The following is an 18,675-nucleotide window of genomic DNA, read 5'->3' as shown; positions in this document are numbered from 1 at the left end:
GCTCCGGCAACGAATGTTATACGCCAGGAGTAATCTGACGTTTGAGCCCTGGGCTGTCGTATTAATAAAGAAATGATCATTTTCTGCCACGTTGAATAACAGATGGGGGACTTAAAAAGTTGGCATAGACTGCACGAGTAAGCTACCACTAATAGGATTAATACTCAACCCCGTTACCGAGAATTAGAATCACTCTATACCACTGCCACTTTACCCCGTGCTTTAAAAAATGATATAATTCGGAACGTGAACTCGACTGATTCGGATGGTCAGGAGTGGAGCTTTAGTAATTATGGAAATGAAAATTTATTATATATTCACGAATACTTCGCAGAAACCCTTCATTCTCTCATCTCTCACCTGCTCCTCCGAAAAACAACCTACAGGTGGTTCTGTTGTAACCTCACAGACGCCAACAATATATAATTGATAAGTAATTAATTAAGGTTTATAAATTAAATTAACTCTTGTTGGACCTGCATCCGTACCTGTATCGTCGAAAAACATATTAAGCCCATTAATGAGTCAAGCCTGTGGCTCTAAAGTAATATAAGCAATTACATGATTGTGATCTTTTACTCGTCATTAAAAAAAATATAAAGACAACTGAGTAACATATTTTATTAAATCTTATATATATATTTAATTTTACAAGTATTTTTACTTTTACTTTTATAATTTCAAATCCAAATGAAACATGATGAGATGATGTTTCTGTATACGCGTGTGAAAAGCGTAGATCAAAAACAAAAATTCCAACGAAACAGAAATTACTTATTTAGGGCCTGTAGGTCTAGGATAGTACAAAACATTTTTCGATAAAATCGATCAACTGGAAGTGCTACTTTATGGAATTTTAAATTTTTTTAGAATTATCTTAAAACTAGCTCAAACATTTTTGGTTAAAATTTAAAATCAATGTACCACAACATCCTCTTTAATACCAGATAGTTATTATCTTCATTAAAATAGTTTCTCAGATCTTAAATATTGAATTTTATTAAAAATCTTTCTTTAAACAACCTTCAATTTTGTTTATTTGGAATAATTAAAAAGTTTGTATTATTAGCAATAATAAAAAAATGGATAAATACAAAATCTTAAAAAAATAGATAAATGATTAAAAAAGGAAAAAAAAGAGAATAGAGTCCGAATCGCAAAAAGCTGTGACCGCTCGATTCTTCTGGTCGCCAATATATGCACACAGCTTTGTTAAACCGTTTTATTCTTGGCAATAAAAAAATTGATATTATATCACAGAATATTCTGATGTTACATTTAAAATAAATTAAAATTAACGTTGTTAAACATCAAAATAAAATAACAAGAAACTATCAAAAAGGTAAAATAATATGTGAGTGGATATTGTTTTCGACTTTGTGCATTTGCCAAGAGATCATTAGAGTGAACATTGACGAATATGAGATATATATTGGAGAAACAGAGTACTGTATATAAGGACTTACGCATGGTACTAGATGCCGGTAAAATAGTTCGATAAACATACTTCGAGTTCACACCCTAAAGGAATTCTTCAGTATCTATTGGTACGTCATGAGAAGAGCCACAAGAAGGCCGAAATGTAATCTATTCAAGGACGAAATGTATACAGCGTACGTGGAAATAAAGACAATTTATACGTACTAGGGATACCTTTGATTATCAAATAAAATAAAACTTTAATAGGGTGCGCGCATTGTCCTTCCTATAAACATCCTATTTTAGGGTTTATTGAGGTAAAAATAAGGAATATCATTTGCCTCAAATTCATTAAATAGAGTTTTACAAGTACCATCGATATTAAAATTACTCTGACGCAGAATAAATAGTTCTACACGAGGCGAGGATTTCATTATCAATTTATGTTATTAGCAAATTATAGAAAGATTTTTGATACATTCTAATCAATAAATAATTTACTAAAAAAATTTAAGGATACAATAAGGTACTTGTAACATAATTCTGAACTAGGAAAATTTCACAATTAATACACCATAATTTATATCTAAAATATTGAATTCCGTATTAGTCTTTCAGATTTGAAAACTACTTATTCGTAAACAATTATTCGATTTTCTTGAAAAAAACTTTTAACCTAGTCTATACAGTTTTTTTTAACATACGAACCAAGTAAATAAATATTTATTTTCATAATATGATATATGTTCAATTTTGATATTAACGGCTGTTCAAATGATTTTGAAGTGGAATGTTAAATGAAATAAATAAACCAATTTCAGTTAAAAAACATAAAAGGAAACGTGCCTAATTACATCGTTATTAAAATTATAAGTTAATCATTAATTAAAATTACAGATAAATAATAGGTTTCTAGAAGTCGGATGGTATTATCTTTGTATTTTATTTTATTTATTTTTATCTACTTTTTATTTATTTATTTTTATTTTTATTTCATTTTATTGATTTTCATGTACTTTTTATTTATTTATTTTTATTTTATTTTATGTTGTTTATTTTCATCTATTTTTTTCATTTATTTATTCTTATTTTATTTTATTTATTTTCTTGTACTTTTTCATTTATTTATTTATTTTTATTCTTATTTTCATTTCTTTATTTTCATAATTATTTATTGTACTTTTTTTCATTTACTTATTTATTTTTATTCCTATTTTATTTTAGTTAAGTATGAAGAATGGTATCAGTATTCACTATTACACATTGCCCGACAAAGTTGAGGCAGATTGTAATATCTATCAATAAATAAAGTTTTGGATTGAAAAAAAAAAATTATCTTTGTATTTGGTACCGGTTCCGATCCCTAGAAACAAACTTTACCCCAGACTAACTTCGCAAATATGGAGATAAATATTTTGAACAGCGGAACTCGCACATGACTAATTGTCCAAACTGCGAAGCCGTATCTCAGGAGTAAATATGGAATGAACGTGGATTAAATAATGAGCCGGCGGTGGAGTGGTGGGAGAAGGAATGGATGCGGTTAGCCGGATCCGGCCAAAACCGCATGCCGAAATATTGCCTCCGTCAGCTCCGTCCCTCCTTCGCCTCTTCCTATTCCATGTCTATTTCAGATGTCAACTGTATTGTCCTAATTTGTGGTTTTCAATGTTTTATAAATTGTTTGAAATAATTGCGATAATAGAGATCTATGAATAAGTATAGTTGAATTTGATGCTACGTATTCATAATTGAATCATGTTTTATTTTAAAATAATTTCAAATTTATGTTTAATTATAGTTTTCTGTTATAATTTTTTATGGTAATAATATGACGCAACTCCTCGTTAGTGCGGATTCTACATTGTCCATGTTCACATTATACGCCAAAGGTCTTGTGCTTAGGGGTCTCTTCCATACCAAAAACTTGCTTCCAGACATCTTATATATCACTCAGCTCTCATAACCAAAGGTGATGGTTGTAGATGACATTATCTTGATTCAGGGGTGCTCTGTACCTCCACAAAGATAGTTTAAGTTTATATTTTATGTATTTATAGTGAGGCCCCTTTACTTCAGACGGACTATACCACCTTAGCTAGACTGATATCAACACCTTATAATACCACAAGGCTATATAAGGGAGAAGAATCAGTAAAAGATATAAAATACATTACATGTATTATATATGCATGAAGTACTAATTTTATTTTAATGAAGGGTAAGAAAAAAAATTATAGGCCTCACGACTTTTCCCTACACCTCTGTATCGTGAGAAAATACGCAATAATTCTGAGTTTAACTATAATTAGATAATCTGTATAAGAAGTTATGTTAGTATGTAAATTTATGCTTTTCTTCCGCCTCATTTACAATGATTATAACGGCAGCTATCGTAAACGACTCCTTTATTCCTCAGAGAGAGGTCTCTATTTATATCCTTCTACGCCAATCTACCATTAAAATATTAGTAAGAAGTTCTTGATGATTCTTACCAAATAACTTTCTGGCACAACCGTCGGCCTAGTACTTACAAAGTACTGCACCCCTAACACTTCATGGGTTGTGGCGGTATAGAATTCTTATTATATATTTTTTTTTTTTAGAGGTTCTTACAGCTCATGTTATTATCGTCGGATTCAATCTCAGTATAAATGCTTACCTTAAACTCTCCTAATCAATACTACATTGTACAATAATGTAATGCTAGGGATTCAACAGGTTTAGCAAAACAATCCTTATCCGGCTTCCATCCTTGAATATTAATTTCCTTTTAGTCTTTTAAAGTTTAATCTTTAGTCTTTATTCATGAGGTGGATTACAGAAATAAATTGCTAAAATTCTCTTTCCGTTGGAAAACCATAGTAAAATAAATAAATAAGAATAAGGGCCTCACAAAGGGATGCAATTATGAGGGGTAGGGTATAGCGACTTTTACCTAAGTCTTCAGGTGGAGAGGTGGGGGGTCTACAGTTTGTTCTGGCTATGAATAATTATCATCAGTTGATGAATATTGATGAGTTTTGGTATCCACAAACATTTGGCCATGGCTGGAATTAATTGAGAAATTGTACAACAACCGATCCTTCGTCATCTTTTCATTAGACGTCAAATATTTTGACACTATTTATTTAGAATTTTTTTAATATTTTTGTCCGTAAAATGATCTAATATGTTAATAAAAGCGATCTAAATTATGCAAGATACTTGAAAAATGCTATTTATTTGAAAAATTATTATATACTATGATAATTAGACCAATTTGGACATATGGAATTGAGCTCTGGGGCTTGAACAAACCATCAAATTCAATCTTAACAATTCAAAATCCTCCGTAAAATTCTTGATGCTCTTTATTACGTCACAATTAAACTCATCTACAAAGACCTTAACATCCCTCTCGTTGTACATTTGGCCCGAAATAGATATGCGTTCTTTCATTTTAAACTCCTTACCCATTCTAACCCATTAGTTCTTCATCATTAACCATTCCCGATAATCCTCCGAGGCGTTTTCAAAAGAAGATGGCCACGGGACTTTCTAATTTAAATTAATGTTTCAAGCATCACCATTGGGTGGTTCCTTCCCAAGACTATCAAGTGTTTGATACATTCCCATATTTACTTTTTGTATTTTTTTGAACAACTGTAAATTACAATAAATAAGCAAGAGGGAGATAAGAGAAATATCAACGCATATTTCTGTTTTAATATTTGTTTTTTTGTTTTAATCTATAAAACCTTCACTCTAACCAACCTCTGATTTTTAGTCATAAGTCATATAATACGTGATATGACATGTGAGATGATAGCGTAAATTGGTCAAATAATCGGTCATGACTTTTCATGTCATCCATCGATCTTAATGATTATAAACCGTGCGATGAGAGTGGTTAAGACATAGAAAAGAAATTTGTGTTAGAGTAATTAGCCTTTAAAATATACTGACCAAACAAAGGAATCATCATTCAGACATACCAAGATTAAGAATATAGGCGAAGGGATCAGGTTTCAAACCCTTAAAGCTTAAGGTACAAGCAAAGGGATACAATTTCAAACCTTTTTAAGGTTAGGTTAGAATACATGTGATGTGCTCCGACTTTAATTTTTTAAAGTTAGGTTAGGATACAATCAAAGAGATCAGACGTTAATGTATTAAGGTTAGGTTCTGATATGTAAGATATTGTATTACAACCTATAATTAATATATAGGTATTATATATAATAATATAATAAATTTTTTTTAAGGCTTGACTAAAATACAAAAAAATGGATAGAACTTCAAACTTTTTTAGGTTAGGTTAGAATAAAAGCATAGGGATTAAACTTCAAACCCAGTAAGGTAAGAGAAGAACCTAGGCTAAGGGTATAATCGTGACGCCTTAGAGTAGAGATTTGGGTAAGTAAATTAAATGAGTAGTCCAAGTCGAGTAGGAATTGAAGGTAAATTTACTTTAATCGAAATGACGTGGTTTTGAAATTCTGGGGAAGAGGGGGAGTTAACTGGGCTTCTCAGAACTAGACAAAGAGTACTATAATTAATTTATTTGGTTTATTAATAAGAAGATAATAATACAATTATGTAATAAGAACATCTCGAGTCCCGAGATTTATTACTGTTTTGACAACATATTTTGCTACTTCATAAAAAAATATAAAAATCATACCAATATTAGAAATAATTTCTTCATAGTTGATCTTATTCGACATAGAAACGATGTTGACTCTTTAGTTATCGGTTAGACAATGGAGTGCAGTAGAGGTTTGGTCCGATTTCCAAAAGGACAGGAAAAATATTCGTCATAACTGTAAATATTTTTATAAATTTTGTTTCAACTTCAAATTTCATTTAAATTATCTTAATTATTTATTTACATATTTCGCTATTCTTTTACTTGACATATGTGAGTTGTAAACTAAGCGTTTTTATGTAAATATGTCACATGTTTGAACACATCTGTAAGACGTTTAATTGTAATTGAGTTACTCAAATAACAATATTATTTTTTGCTATTCCGAATGTAAGATTGTAATATTTTAAATTACAAAACAGTTGATTTAACTTTAAATTTAATTTCAATGTTAAAAAAGAAAATTTTATTCAAAACAAAACAATCATAATTCATATTTATAGTCCATAATTCATTGATATTTATAAGAAGCATTGAAGAAATTTATACATTTGTTACGAACTAATAATTATTTTCTATGCTACAGGTATTTAAATAAACATTTTGTTTTATCAAATTAAAGATTTTTATTTTATTTTTTTAATTTAGAGTACAATAGTGTTAACCATTCTTTAAAAACACTTCAGGCCTCCATCTCTTAAAAACCATTTACAGACTGATGTAAATCTATGCTTGTAAGGATTAATTAACAGTTCTGTTTAACTAGGATTAATCCTAACAACTAAATTATTTTACAGCGGATTAAGCCGATATATGTTTGGGATTAGGAAGACAGAAATCACGAAATCTAAAACCTCTCGAGTTAAAACGGAAGTTTGTACTTATGTCATAATAGAATAATAAAATTACAAATATCAATTAAAACTAATAGTGATAGTTTCGTTAAATATTTACATTTATCAGAATAAAATTTAATATATTTACCAACTTTTTAAAATAAATAAACGGCAAAAAATCTATCTTTATAAGATTTATACAGGTTAAAATCATCTGTCACTATGGTTATAATTAAATTTTCTATCCTGTAAATATCGGATAAAAAACAACGAAGTTGTTAAAAGCTCTTGTGAAGTTCTACCTACATGTTTTGAAGCTCAAACATTACTGTACAACAATTTTGTAATATATCAACAACGTGCTGGTGTAAAGTAAGCATATACATATTGCATCAGACTGAACTTCAAGTATTTCCATAGTGTAAAGCACATTTCCATGTACGCTTTTGTTTATACATGTACAATTTCATTCTTTTGTATTTGTTAGTATTAGGTACTGATGTCGAGGATGTTTTGGCTGTGTGTGTGGTTGTATTATAATGAAAAAAATAAATAGTATCGATTCGATTCCGGACTGTGCTAGTCAGAATTTATTTCGTCCATCAGGATGTAAAAGTACCTGACTTACGTTTTTTTTTTTTTTTTATTTATTTATAAAATACTCTGACTTTTCCATGGCCACTCCTGGAACCTAAAATTCCCTGATTTTTCCCGGTTTTCCAGGCCTGGAAATCTGACTATGTATGTCTTGTAAAATAATAATAACAATAGTAATTCTTTTTTAATTTAAAATACTAAATTAACATACCATAACATGATTTGTACAGATCTTGTAGTTATCTTAACAACTATTGGAAGTTCAGAAATTAAATCCTATTTAAGGCTACCAAAGTTCCTTACCTGAAAAATAAAAATAAAAATTAGAATAATCCATATAAAAATAATTTTTTCTATATGCATGAAAAAAATATTATAATTAGTGATAGACAGAAAGGAGACATTTATAATGGCAATGATCTAGTCATAAGAGTCGCTTTTATTATAATTTTTTTTTTTGCAGTGGCGTAGAGGATCATGGAACAAAAAATACTTACAAGGTTCTCTCAATCTTCGAAATGAGTGAGTCAGATTTCTCTTTAGATGAACAAGGTAGTTGGTAGTTCCTGAAATCTCAGGAATGAAGGATATTTATCAAAGTTTGACATATTTTATTACAGATAGTAACAGCATTTCAAGCGAGGTTATGGGTAGGATTTTTTTAATTGAACATTTTAACGAAGAACGAAGATTTATAGTTACTTATTACGTGTGTGGAAAGTATTAACATTGCATGAGAATAGGCTCTACCAAAATGAAAATTCATAAAATGTTGTAAATGGTTTCATTCATTTCTAAAATAACTAAAAGATGGTTTATTGTTCAAATCGTTTATTATAGCATTATAATTATACACATATTATAATATAAAGTTTAAATTACAGTTAGTGTATCCTGTCATTTTACAGCAATGTTGTCGTTAAAATCGATCTACCAGAGATGCAAGTTTAGAAGCGATTTCTAATTTTTTAACTGCCGTAACGATTTGGAATAAACTCGGCAAATCAATGTAAAATTAACTTTTTTTTTTTAAATTTAAAATAGGTCTTTTTCACATTGAAGTAGATTAATAGGGCTTAAATGAAGATTTTTTAAAACATCTTACAACTAAAGTGCATTTAATTTTGTCTATTTGAAGTAACTAAAAGATTTAAACAGTAAAGAACCTGTTTCTAGAATAGGATTTTGTGTAATTATAAATTTGATTGAGGATATCAAGAAGCGCAATGCAGAATTTAAAAAAAAACTAAACGGAATTGTATTATTTTTCAGCATATGTGACGAAAGAATACTAAAAAAAAGTTAAATATAAAAAAAAATATTAATATTCTATTTCTTCTACAAAAACATTCTAATATGTACCTTAATAGCATGTAATAAATAAGAAAAATGTTTATGATCACAAAATTAATTTTTAAGTATTATTTAAAATTAAAACGGCATTTATGGCCTATAAATCGAGAGCCGAACAAAAGAAAATAACAGTTTCGATTTTAAAAAATGAGGGAAATTAAAACGACTTACTAATCAAAATTTATAAAATCAATCAGGATCTAATATCTTAGTTTGAAATCAACGTTACTTATTTTACTTCAAGGTGCTCACTTTTATTAGATTTAATATGATTTTAAAACTCTTTTTTGCGATAATTCTAACTAAAACTTTTTATGTTTTAGTTAGGATTATCGCAAAAAAGAGTTTTAAAATCATATTAAATCTAATAAAAGTGAGCACCTTGAAGTAAAATAAGTAACGTTGATTTCAAACTAAGATATTAGATCCTGATTGATTCCTTCTCATAACCTGATCTATGCAAATTCAGAACTGAAAAGAACCTGTTAAGACTACGATTAAATCACAAACATGTTTTAAACTATCAAGATGTATGATTTTGTATATATTGTATATGGGTATGTATAAAGTAATATCGTTGCATTGATGTTAAATAAAATTGAAAACAAATAAAATATCAGTTCTATACAGTATTACATCCTTTTCCTTTCACGAGAATTACATCTTTTGTACGACCTGTTAAGTCTATGAAAGAAAAATGGAACAAAACAGAAATGCTTTCAAATTTGTGAAAAACCTTTTGTCTTGTATTTTTCACTACCTGGAGAATTTATTTCTAAAAACGCTATTCTCCATTTCTTGGACAATCTCTTTCTGTACGATTTTTTTTTTTTATTGTCCTAAATAATTTTGATTGGACATTTCTAATTTATAAATGAACAGTAGTTTCTCTACTGTCGTCAGTGAGGCATAGTACCGTAGACGGTTAAAAAATCAACAATTTACTCCCCCAAAAAGATATTTAATATTCTATATTATTGATTTTGCTCAGCCTCCAATGGCTCGTCAGCAGTGACGCGGTGAGAGGGATACGCTGGGATCTCAAGGGCCCTGCTCACCCCCTTACACGTGTGGGATAGAATGAGCAAAGTGATCTTCAGGTATAGTGTAAATATTGTGCATAACAGTGTAAATGTGACTCAAGATTTATTTATTTATTTTTATTATATTATTAATTTTATTTTATTTATTTTTTGATGTATATAGTTTGAATATGTTCATTTTCTTTACTCTTCTATTTGTATATGTTTAGAGAGAGATTTAATTTATTTGTATTTCCTTTTTTTTTTCATTTGTAATCAGTCATCATTATTACCTATTGGCCAACAGCGTTGTGACAAATTGAAATATCTACCAATAAATAAAGTTTTGAATATATATTATTGATTATTAATCCCAAAAATTATACGAAAAAAAACTAAAAATACTAAACCTTTTTTACTGCATGAAATAATTTAATTAAAATTAAAATTAACAGTGTCGACTCCAACCAATTATACGGAAGCATTTTTAAATCTATCTACTAACTATAATAGTCAAAAAAATTTCGAAATACTTCATTTTACAATTATTATTTTAGAATTACCTATACATTTTATGTGTCAGTCTTTTCTTGGGGCTATTACAACGTTAGAAAAAAAAATAAAATCGATGTTATATTTAAAAACATCTATTGAGCAATATTTTCTGAATTAATGTTAACTCATTAGAATACTAATTTTTTTTTTACTCAAAATTAAAGAGGTAATTACAAAACAAAAATATTTTTCTAATGCAAAATCACTCGATAATTTAAAACAACACGTACAGATTATCTGGAAGGTGTTTAAAATTTACTATAAATAAATTAATATTGATGGCTTAGTTTCACAGTGGTGCCTAAGTTCATTTTCAATAACTTTATAAAAGATAAAGTTAAATGATTTCTCTTATAGGAAATTGACACTGTTTCAATTTTTTTTTTTTTACTAACTGATTTAGATTTTTTAGCAAAATCTAGTCCAGTCAAAAAAAAGAAATGAAGGTTGTAAAAATTAAAAGTTCTAATTTTTGCAAAAATAGGGAACCTTTCATTGTATTTTTCATAAATTTTGTGGAAATGAACTAAGCACCATAATTTTGATAATAAATAAGTAATGATATAAAAAGTTAAACATATTATTGAAATTATGTAAAACGTTTTCTAAGACCGGTAGCACTAAAATTTATTCAATATCAACGAACAGGATTCGAGTGAACTTTCAAAATTTTTTTTTTCAATTTAACTGTTTATAAAATAAAATTTAGCTGTTTGATAAATAAAAAAATGTTTGCTGTCTCGGTCATCAGTGTATTATATAAATTTCATTCATGTTTTTCTGGTAAAAATTAAGGAAAAATACCTTATTAATTATTAGATAAAACTGTAACTTTTACCATATTATGTCTACTTACTACTATCGTGCACTCAATCTCTCTGAAGAGTTTCAGAGAATCGGATTAGGTCGTCAGCGACTTTAAATTTACTTTAATCGTCGATCCATGGAGTCAAAGCTAATAGGACTAGAAGTATTTAAAAAAAAAGAAGACAATGTCACTCAAATTTTACTTAACTACATAAAATTTTATTTTAAAAGAGTGAAGAAGTTTAAGCGCCAATTAGGGAGCTTTTAACGGCGCACTAAAGCAGAGTGCTGTCCTCAGAGATCAATTATCTGAGTGCTCGCAATGTCTCCTTCTGCTAAGCCACTTACAGTTACTGCCCTTCAAGAACCGGCGAATCCACCGTTAAAAAAAAATCGTAATCCCAATGAAAGGGAATAAGTTCACGAATTCTACAGAATTCGTTCCATAAGTTGTAAATAAGGCACGCTTGGGCGTCCTATAGGGCACACAAGGCGCCCAGCAGTATTTTTAGCAGAGTGCACATTTACAAGAATAATATACCATCTAAAACAGGGCACTCTGGTTTTATTCTTAATAGTAATTATGGATAAATACAATAATATCTCATAAATGTCTGAAAGTCTCAATGCTTTAAACAAAATTGTTAAGATTTCTACGTGTATGTTTAGTAAACAACAATGAAATCAAAGTTTTGTCCCAAAAGTATTATTAAAGTATAACATTTTTTACGCATTCATAATATAACCAAAAAAGTTAGCTTTTTAATAATACATTCATTTATTAGATGAAATTAAATGACATTAAGGACTTAAATGTTGAAGTGTAATAAAAACAAGTTTAGTTGTCTTGAAACACCATCAGTAAAAAATCCAAAAAAAACTATTTACCAAGTTTTGGATAGTAGTAATTACTGAATATGAGTTTGTAATAAGCAAAATCTTGATGATTTGTATAGAAATATTTAACATTAATTCCACTGTATTAAAAGCAAAATACATCTACAAATGAGCTAGCGAAAATAGTGAACAATATATGATAAAATTGATACGGATCCAACTACAATTCAGCCCGCACAATCCCATTTAAAAATCTATATAAAGCTGATGGACGGTTTGATCTATTACGCCCGTATGCGAATTTTCATACCAATAGACAGACAAGGAACCAAATTTGTTCCATGATGACTAAAACAAAAAATGCGAAACGAAAATATACGATTCTGGACACATTATCCCCTTTTCTTTATACAGCATAAAAACTATGCATCTATTCATTTTTAAGTGGGAAAGCAAAAAAATATGTTATTGAGAAAACGTATATTGCTGAAGAGTAAACGGAGATTTTATGCTGAACAAAACTGGGTATTTATTTAAAAACATTGCATTTTTTTTTACACATAACAGTTTCACCTATTAAGAAAAATTGCTGGTTTGAAGGTTATGGTTTTTTTAAGATTAAACTTTTTTAAAAATATTTATTTATGTACTGAATACAAAAATATTAATATGACCACTATTATTTTTTATATCTTGAAGAATATAAGAATGTTGTGTTGAGCAGCATAACCTATATAAACAAGAGCTAATGCAGAAGGCAAACGGTGTAACCTGGCGACAATAGAAGACCAGCGACCCGTGTAGGGCTTCTGTACACACAAATCCTCTCTGGTAGAAAAACTTCTAAATTACCTAGCTCACCGATAAATTCACACTTCGTCCCCTCCCCCCCCCACTTCTTCTTTTTTCCTCTTTTTAATTCTATCTAATGCCCTAAACCTAAGCTTGAAGCACTTAAACAAATTTTAAGTGTTATCAACATTTACCATTATTGCAATTCTAATCTAAGTAAAAAAAAACAACTTATAATAATCATTTCAGGCAATATCTATGTTAACGCTATATTTTATAATTACTTTGTAAATGGTATTAGTATTTAATTATTTATATTTATATTATTTTAATTAGAATTTATTTATTTGAGAAAAAAATATGTGTTTACATTTGTGTGTTATAGAGAGATAAATTATTTTTTTCATCCTTGCTTCCTTTTTTTGATTGAAAAATTTATTCTCCCTAATTCACCCTCTCAGATTCTCTCCGGGTCACTGGAGTGAGTTAAGCAAATTCACTATGAGAAAACAATGTGAGACCAAACTAGAGAAATAATAGTCAAAGCAGTAGAAGAGTTTACAGAAAAACAAATAAAAAAAAAAATTTACTAAAACAAAACTAATACATAGATTTAAAAGAAAATATAATAGAAAACTAGTTAAAAGAAATACTTGAATGGATAAATAATTTGAAAAAATTAATAAATAAAAATAATAATAATCAAAAATTAATTTAATGAATAAATAAGGTAAGGGAATAAGTATGTTAAAACACACAAATCGACAGGCCTACATACTAAAATAGTATAAATATAAATATTATAATACCACATACTAATATAATATAAATGAAATAGTTAGTACGGGTAGATAACCGTCGCTAAGGCGTAACCTAGCAACAGGACGACCATCTTCGTTTTTAAGGCCAGTTAGTGCTAATTAGTGGCAATGATAGTGGCATTCAGTTGATAATTGTTGATGCTCTTTTGTTTATTTTATATTTAAGTTCTTTACTGTTAGAACAACCAAATTAATGTTTATATTCTGAGCCAGCTTGTTTTTTTCTTGTTCTTTTAAAGCATTTCAACAAAAAGACATCGGCAATAAACACAAAGATCTGCTTTAAGAAGAATAAATATAGAACGGCTAGAGACAGTTAAACTAGTAACTGAATCTGTATCCCCTATTTAGAGGAAATAATGAAAATTAATTGAAACCCTTTTCCTGATTGGCCTCACCAAGGGCCAATAGAAAGAGAGGATGGTTTATCGAAGGCTTTCCGAGCCATTAGCTCCTCCCATCTCGACCAATCACCGAAGAGAAGACCTTTTCTTTTTGCACGATCCTTCATTCTGCAACCAGTAATAGATTAGCATTAACTTAATGCATTTTCTCTCTCAATTTTTTTTGTTCCTCTAACCAATCCCAACTACAAGAAAAGGTTTCGATGAAAAACTTCAAAGGTCGAACGCACCATTTTTTATGGATGAACCAGGTATTCTGTAGGATTTGTAGTAAGTTTTATTGCGATGAAACGAGAATTGGAAGAAAAAATGTAAAACTTAATTCGTTATTGACAATTAAATTTACTTGAAATCTATTGGTTCAATTACCAATATAAATGTCTAAGTTAAAAAAAAGACCCCGTAGGCTCAGTGAAAATTTAGTAAAAAAATCCTCTATATCTAATTGTTATATGTCTTCTTAGGTTAGTTAAAACCTGAAAAAAAGCTTTTATAAGCCAGTCTGAGTATAATAACCTCTTAGCGTTATGTTTGCTACAATTTTCGCACTTTGAATTTTTGCTTTGTTGACTTCTTTCTAGGCTATTCCTGAACTGGGGACTATACTATACTACAGGGTACTATCCCATTCTATCCTGAGTGGAATGGAGTTTTCATTCCGCAGAGCCGACACGAAATAAACATCTATCCACCCAGGGTGAAATCCGCCGGTTCGATTTCACCCTGGGTGGATAGATGTTTATTAACCTCTGCAGTTAGAAGGTTGATAAGGTGATGCCTTAGCTCTCTCACCTACAACGGCCTCTTTGCAAGAAGTAGTTCTTCAATCTCCAAATTCCTAACTTTTCTGGTTTCCTTATAAAAGCTAAAGTGTCAGAGAATTTACTAGACAGCGAAGACGCAAAAGCATTGAAAGCAGCGGTGTAAAAAGGAATACATTGAATTCCTTCATTCAAAGGAAGATGAGGACACACCGTGGAACGTTGTGAAAGTGCTACTAAAAAAACATTTGGATGGGGCAGGTGGTCCCCAGAAGAGGATATATTTCAAATGGTTCGGGAAACAAAGAAGCTAAACAGTAGAGGACAGTACGCTGGTGTTATCCTTGCATAATATGTTAGGCTAAGATATAGATATTGAGGAATGTTGGATGTGAAAGAAGTTAGCGGCCGGATGGAATTTTTGACAACAATACTAAAGGTCCAACTGGTGAAGAAGATAGGCAAAAAAAGAAGACTGCAAGGAATTAATTGATGCCAGCGCCAGAGAGGTAGAGTCCCGTATGAAAATATATAAGAAACCGTATGGACGAGAGTTTCTTATAATTGACCGAGGATTAATCCAGTTCCATTAAGAAGAAATGAATACCGGTATAGTGGGAAGGAAAAAGTTGCAACCCCCGAAAGGAGACTCATAAAATCAAGAAGCAGCGGGCGCCGTAAGGACAGAAAATGCCATAGTTGCGGAAAGTAAGACTTAACAACACTCAGCTAATACTCAAACAGCAGTCAAGATAATTAATAAAATAATTTTAACAATACATCCTATAATAAATTGTATGTTAACATACCCTCTCGAGCCTCACTTCAAAGGCCCTCGCTCCACCAGTTGGAAACTACAGGTTTGAAAAAAAGATGATGATCTTTATCTATCCTAATTAATACCTGGAATAGTTTATTAGAAAGGTTATGAATACCGAAAAGGGATCAACTCTGGGTGGTGAAATATCCGTGCTTTGGGTATGCTGATGAATTGTTACTGAAAGGTACTCAAGGGAAACTATAAAACTTAATAACACTTACATAGATAATATATTTTATTAAATATCAGATATTATTTTTTGTATATTTAACTAAGAGGAATTTATAATAACGAATACCGATGGACCATGCTATATAAGCTTTCTAACTTAATTTATGCTTAAGCAGTAATTAATGCAGGCTGTGTGCCTTATCTAATGCTGGGATAGTGACAGTGTCAGCGTGTTGTTAAGGCCCTGTTCTTGAGTCTGCGTCAGCTATTTGCAATGAAGGAACTATCAAGACCTTACTGCTCACTACATAATATCTGTAGAGATAAATATTTTTAATTTTATTGTATTTTAATTATTGAAACAAAGAAATTTAAAACTATATTTACACTATAAATCACTTCTAAAATAAAAGCTCTTATTGTAAATAGTGCCATGTTTTATACAATTATCTAAAGCCAAGCCTTTCATAATCTCTTAACATACTGAACTTTTATACTAATAAAATAGCTGAGCTAATCTATTTATACATACATGAAATTAAATTAATATTATTAATTAATTAACATTTATTAATTTAATGTTACTTAGAACTTAACTTTTAAGTCTATACATAAACAAGCATAACACAGAATATAAACTTAATATTTAACAGCATGATCTTCATACCTTAAATTATCTATTTTCTTCTAAATTATATGCTATCGAAATAATAACAATAAATACTGAACTAATTATTTTTGGTAAATAAGAAGCAAAACTATATAAAAAAATTAAAGTGTTATCATAACCCATCTAACGCCAGTCTGGTGAGGTTTGCCTAGGGGTTCAGGTAATTAAGAAATATTAAAAGGTAAAAGTAAGTAGATAGCAAAAAAGTTTATAGAAATGTTTATAAATGAGCATAATAACCCTACCCTACCATAAGTGAGGAAAAAAGACCTCAAGGCAGAATTGAAATACTGATATTTGGGAACAACCAAATAAACTTAACGTAGCATGGAGATTATAAATATATTGATGAATCATCGCCCATATTTATTTTATTTACAGTAGTAAAATTATTTTGATGGTATTAAAACAATATGAAAATCTGTACTACTATGACCCGTGAAGGGTTAGGTACTTTGTAAAGAAGTTCTGTTTCTAGAGCAGGTGAGGAGGTGATTAGTTCACCATCATGCTCAATCGCCATATTTTCCCTAATTAGAGGTACCAACTTTATAAGGCTGGTTGGACCTCGGAGGGCATCAGAAACCTACTGGGTTGACTCATGGCTACAGTAACAGTAAAACGTTGTTTGCCACGGTTGGATCCAAAACTGGGTTGTTGGTGTTAGTAGCAAAGTGCCTTACTCACTGAATCCCCTTCTTCCCTTATTTCAATAGTCTTAAAAAAAACAAAACGAATTTATGTGCTAGTCTAAATTTTTCTAAAGTATTCAGTTTTCTTATAGTGTATATTATATTTTAATTATTATTATTCTAAAAAAAATTACCTATTTAATTAAAATATTTAAGCGTTTATAATAATAAATATTTTTTTATTATTACTAATAACGATAGCTGGTAAATTATTTTAAATAAACAAAAAACTAAAGGTACTTAAGGCGAAGCTGTTTTATATTTTGGGATTTGAGCCATGCTGGACTATTTCAATGAAGATAAAACCTATCCGTTTAATTAATGATTATTTAATTACTAAAAAGTGTAAAATCAATGACATAAATTAGCAATGATGGTTAATCGATTTCAGAGTAAAATTGGTTGTAACCAGATTATATACATAAAAGACTCAACTTCAGTTTAAAACAATTTTTCGTTTCCGAGTAAATTTTTACCACAAACCATTTTGTGTAAACTGATTACATAGACTAAGGTAAAATAAAACTTTTAATTTTTTATTCTAATTGAAATTTATTACGTCCGTGATACCTTTATATATATATATATAGGCTGATACCTTTATAACTGAATATAGGCACAATACTGCTAAAACTGGAGAATAACCTACCAAATGTTAACAGAAACATAATACCATCCAATTTTTTTGGATATTTACTATTATAAAAATTAATTACCTCCAAAATTGAAGACGTTGAAGAAGGACAACAAGCCATACTGAGGCAAGCCAGGCTGAGCAGGAGGCTGCTGCATGATGTGATACAGAAATAGGTTCGATTCCCTGCCCAGGAGTGGTGTGTACTGTTTGCTACAATTGCTGGAGACAGTGCAGCTCTGGTGTACCTCCAGTATACGGTCGCTGGAACTGACTGAATGGAAAGATAGGGCGCCCCCTACCGCACAATGCCAGGGAAATTGAAAGGGAAATTCTTATCAGGAAGATATTATCATGGCCCTGCCCTGTCGTCTTACACTCCCTCCTAGCCAATATTATCCACTCTCAATGACCGCTTTCCTCTCCTCCACACAACATATTAATTTAATATTTCCAAAAACAGCTTAATAAAGGTGGAGTATCAGTTATTTTCTCCAGAATGTAGATGTACTCCATTTACGTGCTAATATTTCTTCCTTATCGTTTTCAAAGAACTATAAACTGAATATAGACACAGTACTGCCAAAATTGGAGAATAACGTATCAATATTTAACGCTTTTTTTAAAAAAAAAATTTTAAGGCAATATTCAAGTTTAAGGCTCTTCAAACAGAACGATTATAGACTGAAGGAATCCCAAGTAAGATGAGAACAGAATCAAAAATTTATGGATTTGAACCATTGAGAAAGAAAGAAAGTGAAAGGCTGATTTAATAAGTCATAGAAGAATCCTAATTTTTTTTCTTACCACGTTTCTTAAACAGATAAATAAAAATATTAGAATATATATAAATA

General features: G+C 29.8%; 1 protein-coding gene across 6 annotated transcripts in view; it reads right to left on the bottom strand.

Moving 5' to 3' along the window:
- The window catches only part of cpx (complexin), a 597,058-nt gene that overhangs the window by 100,735 nt on the left and 477,648 nt on the right, over positions 1 to 18,675 (bottom strand). The gene's annotated exons all lie outside the window — the stretch shown is intronic.

Source organism: Halyomorpha halys, unplaced genomic scaffold (genome assembly GCF_000696795.3).
Source record: "Halyomorpha halys isolate HHAL.00 unplaced genomic scaffold, Hhal_1.1 Scaffold116.1, whole genome shotgun sequence".
In the NCBI taxonomy this organism is placed as follows: Eukaryota; Metazoa; Arthropoda; class Insecta; order Hemiptera; family Pentatomidae; genus Halyomorpha; species Halyomorpha halys.
This window is presented reverse-complemented; position numbering and strand designations above follow the sequence as displayed.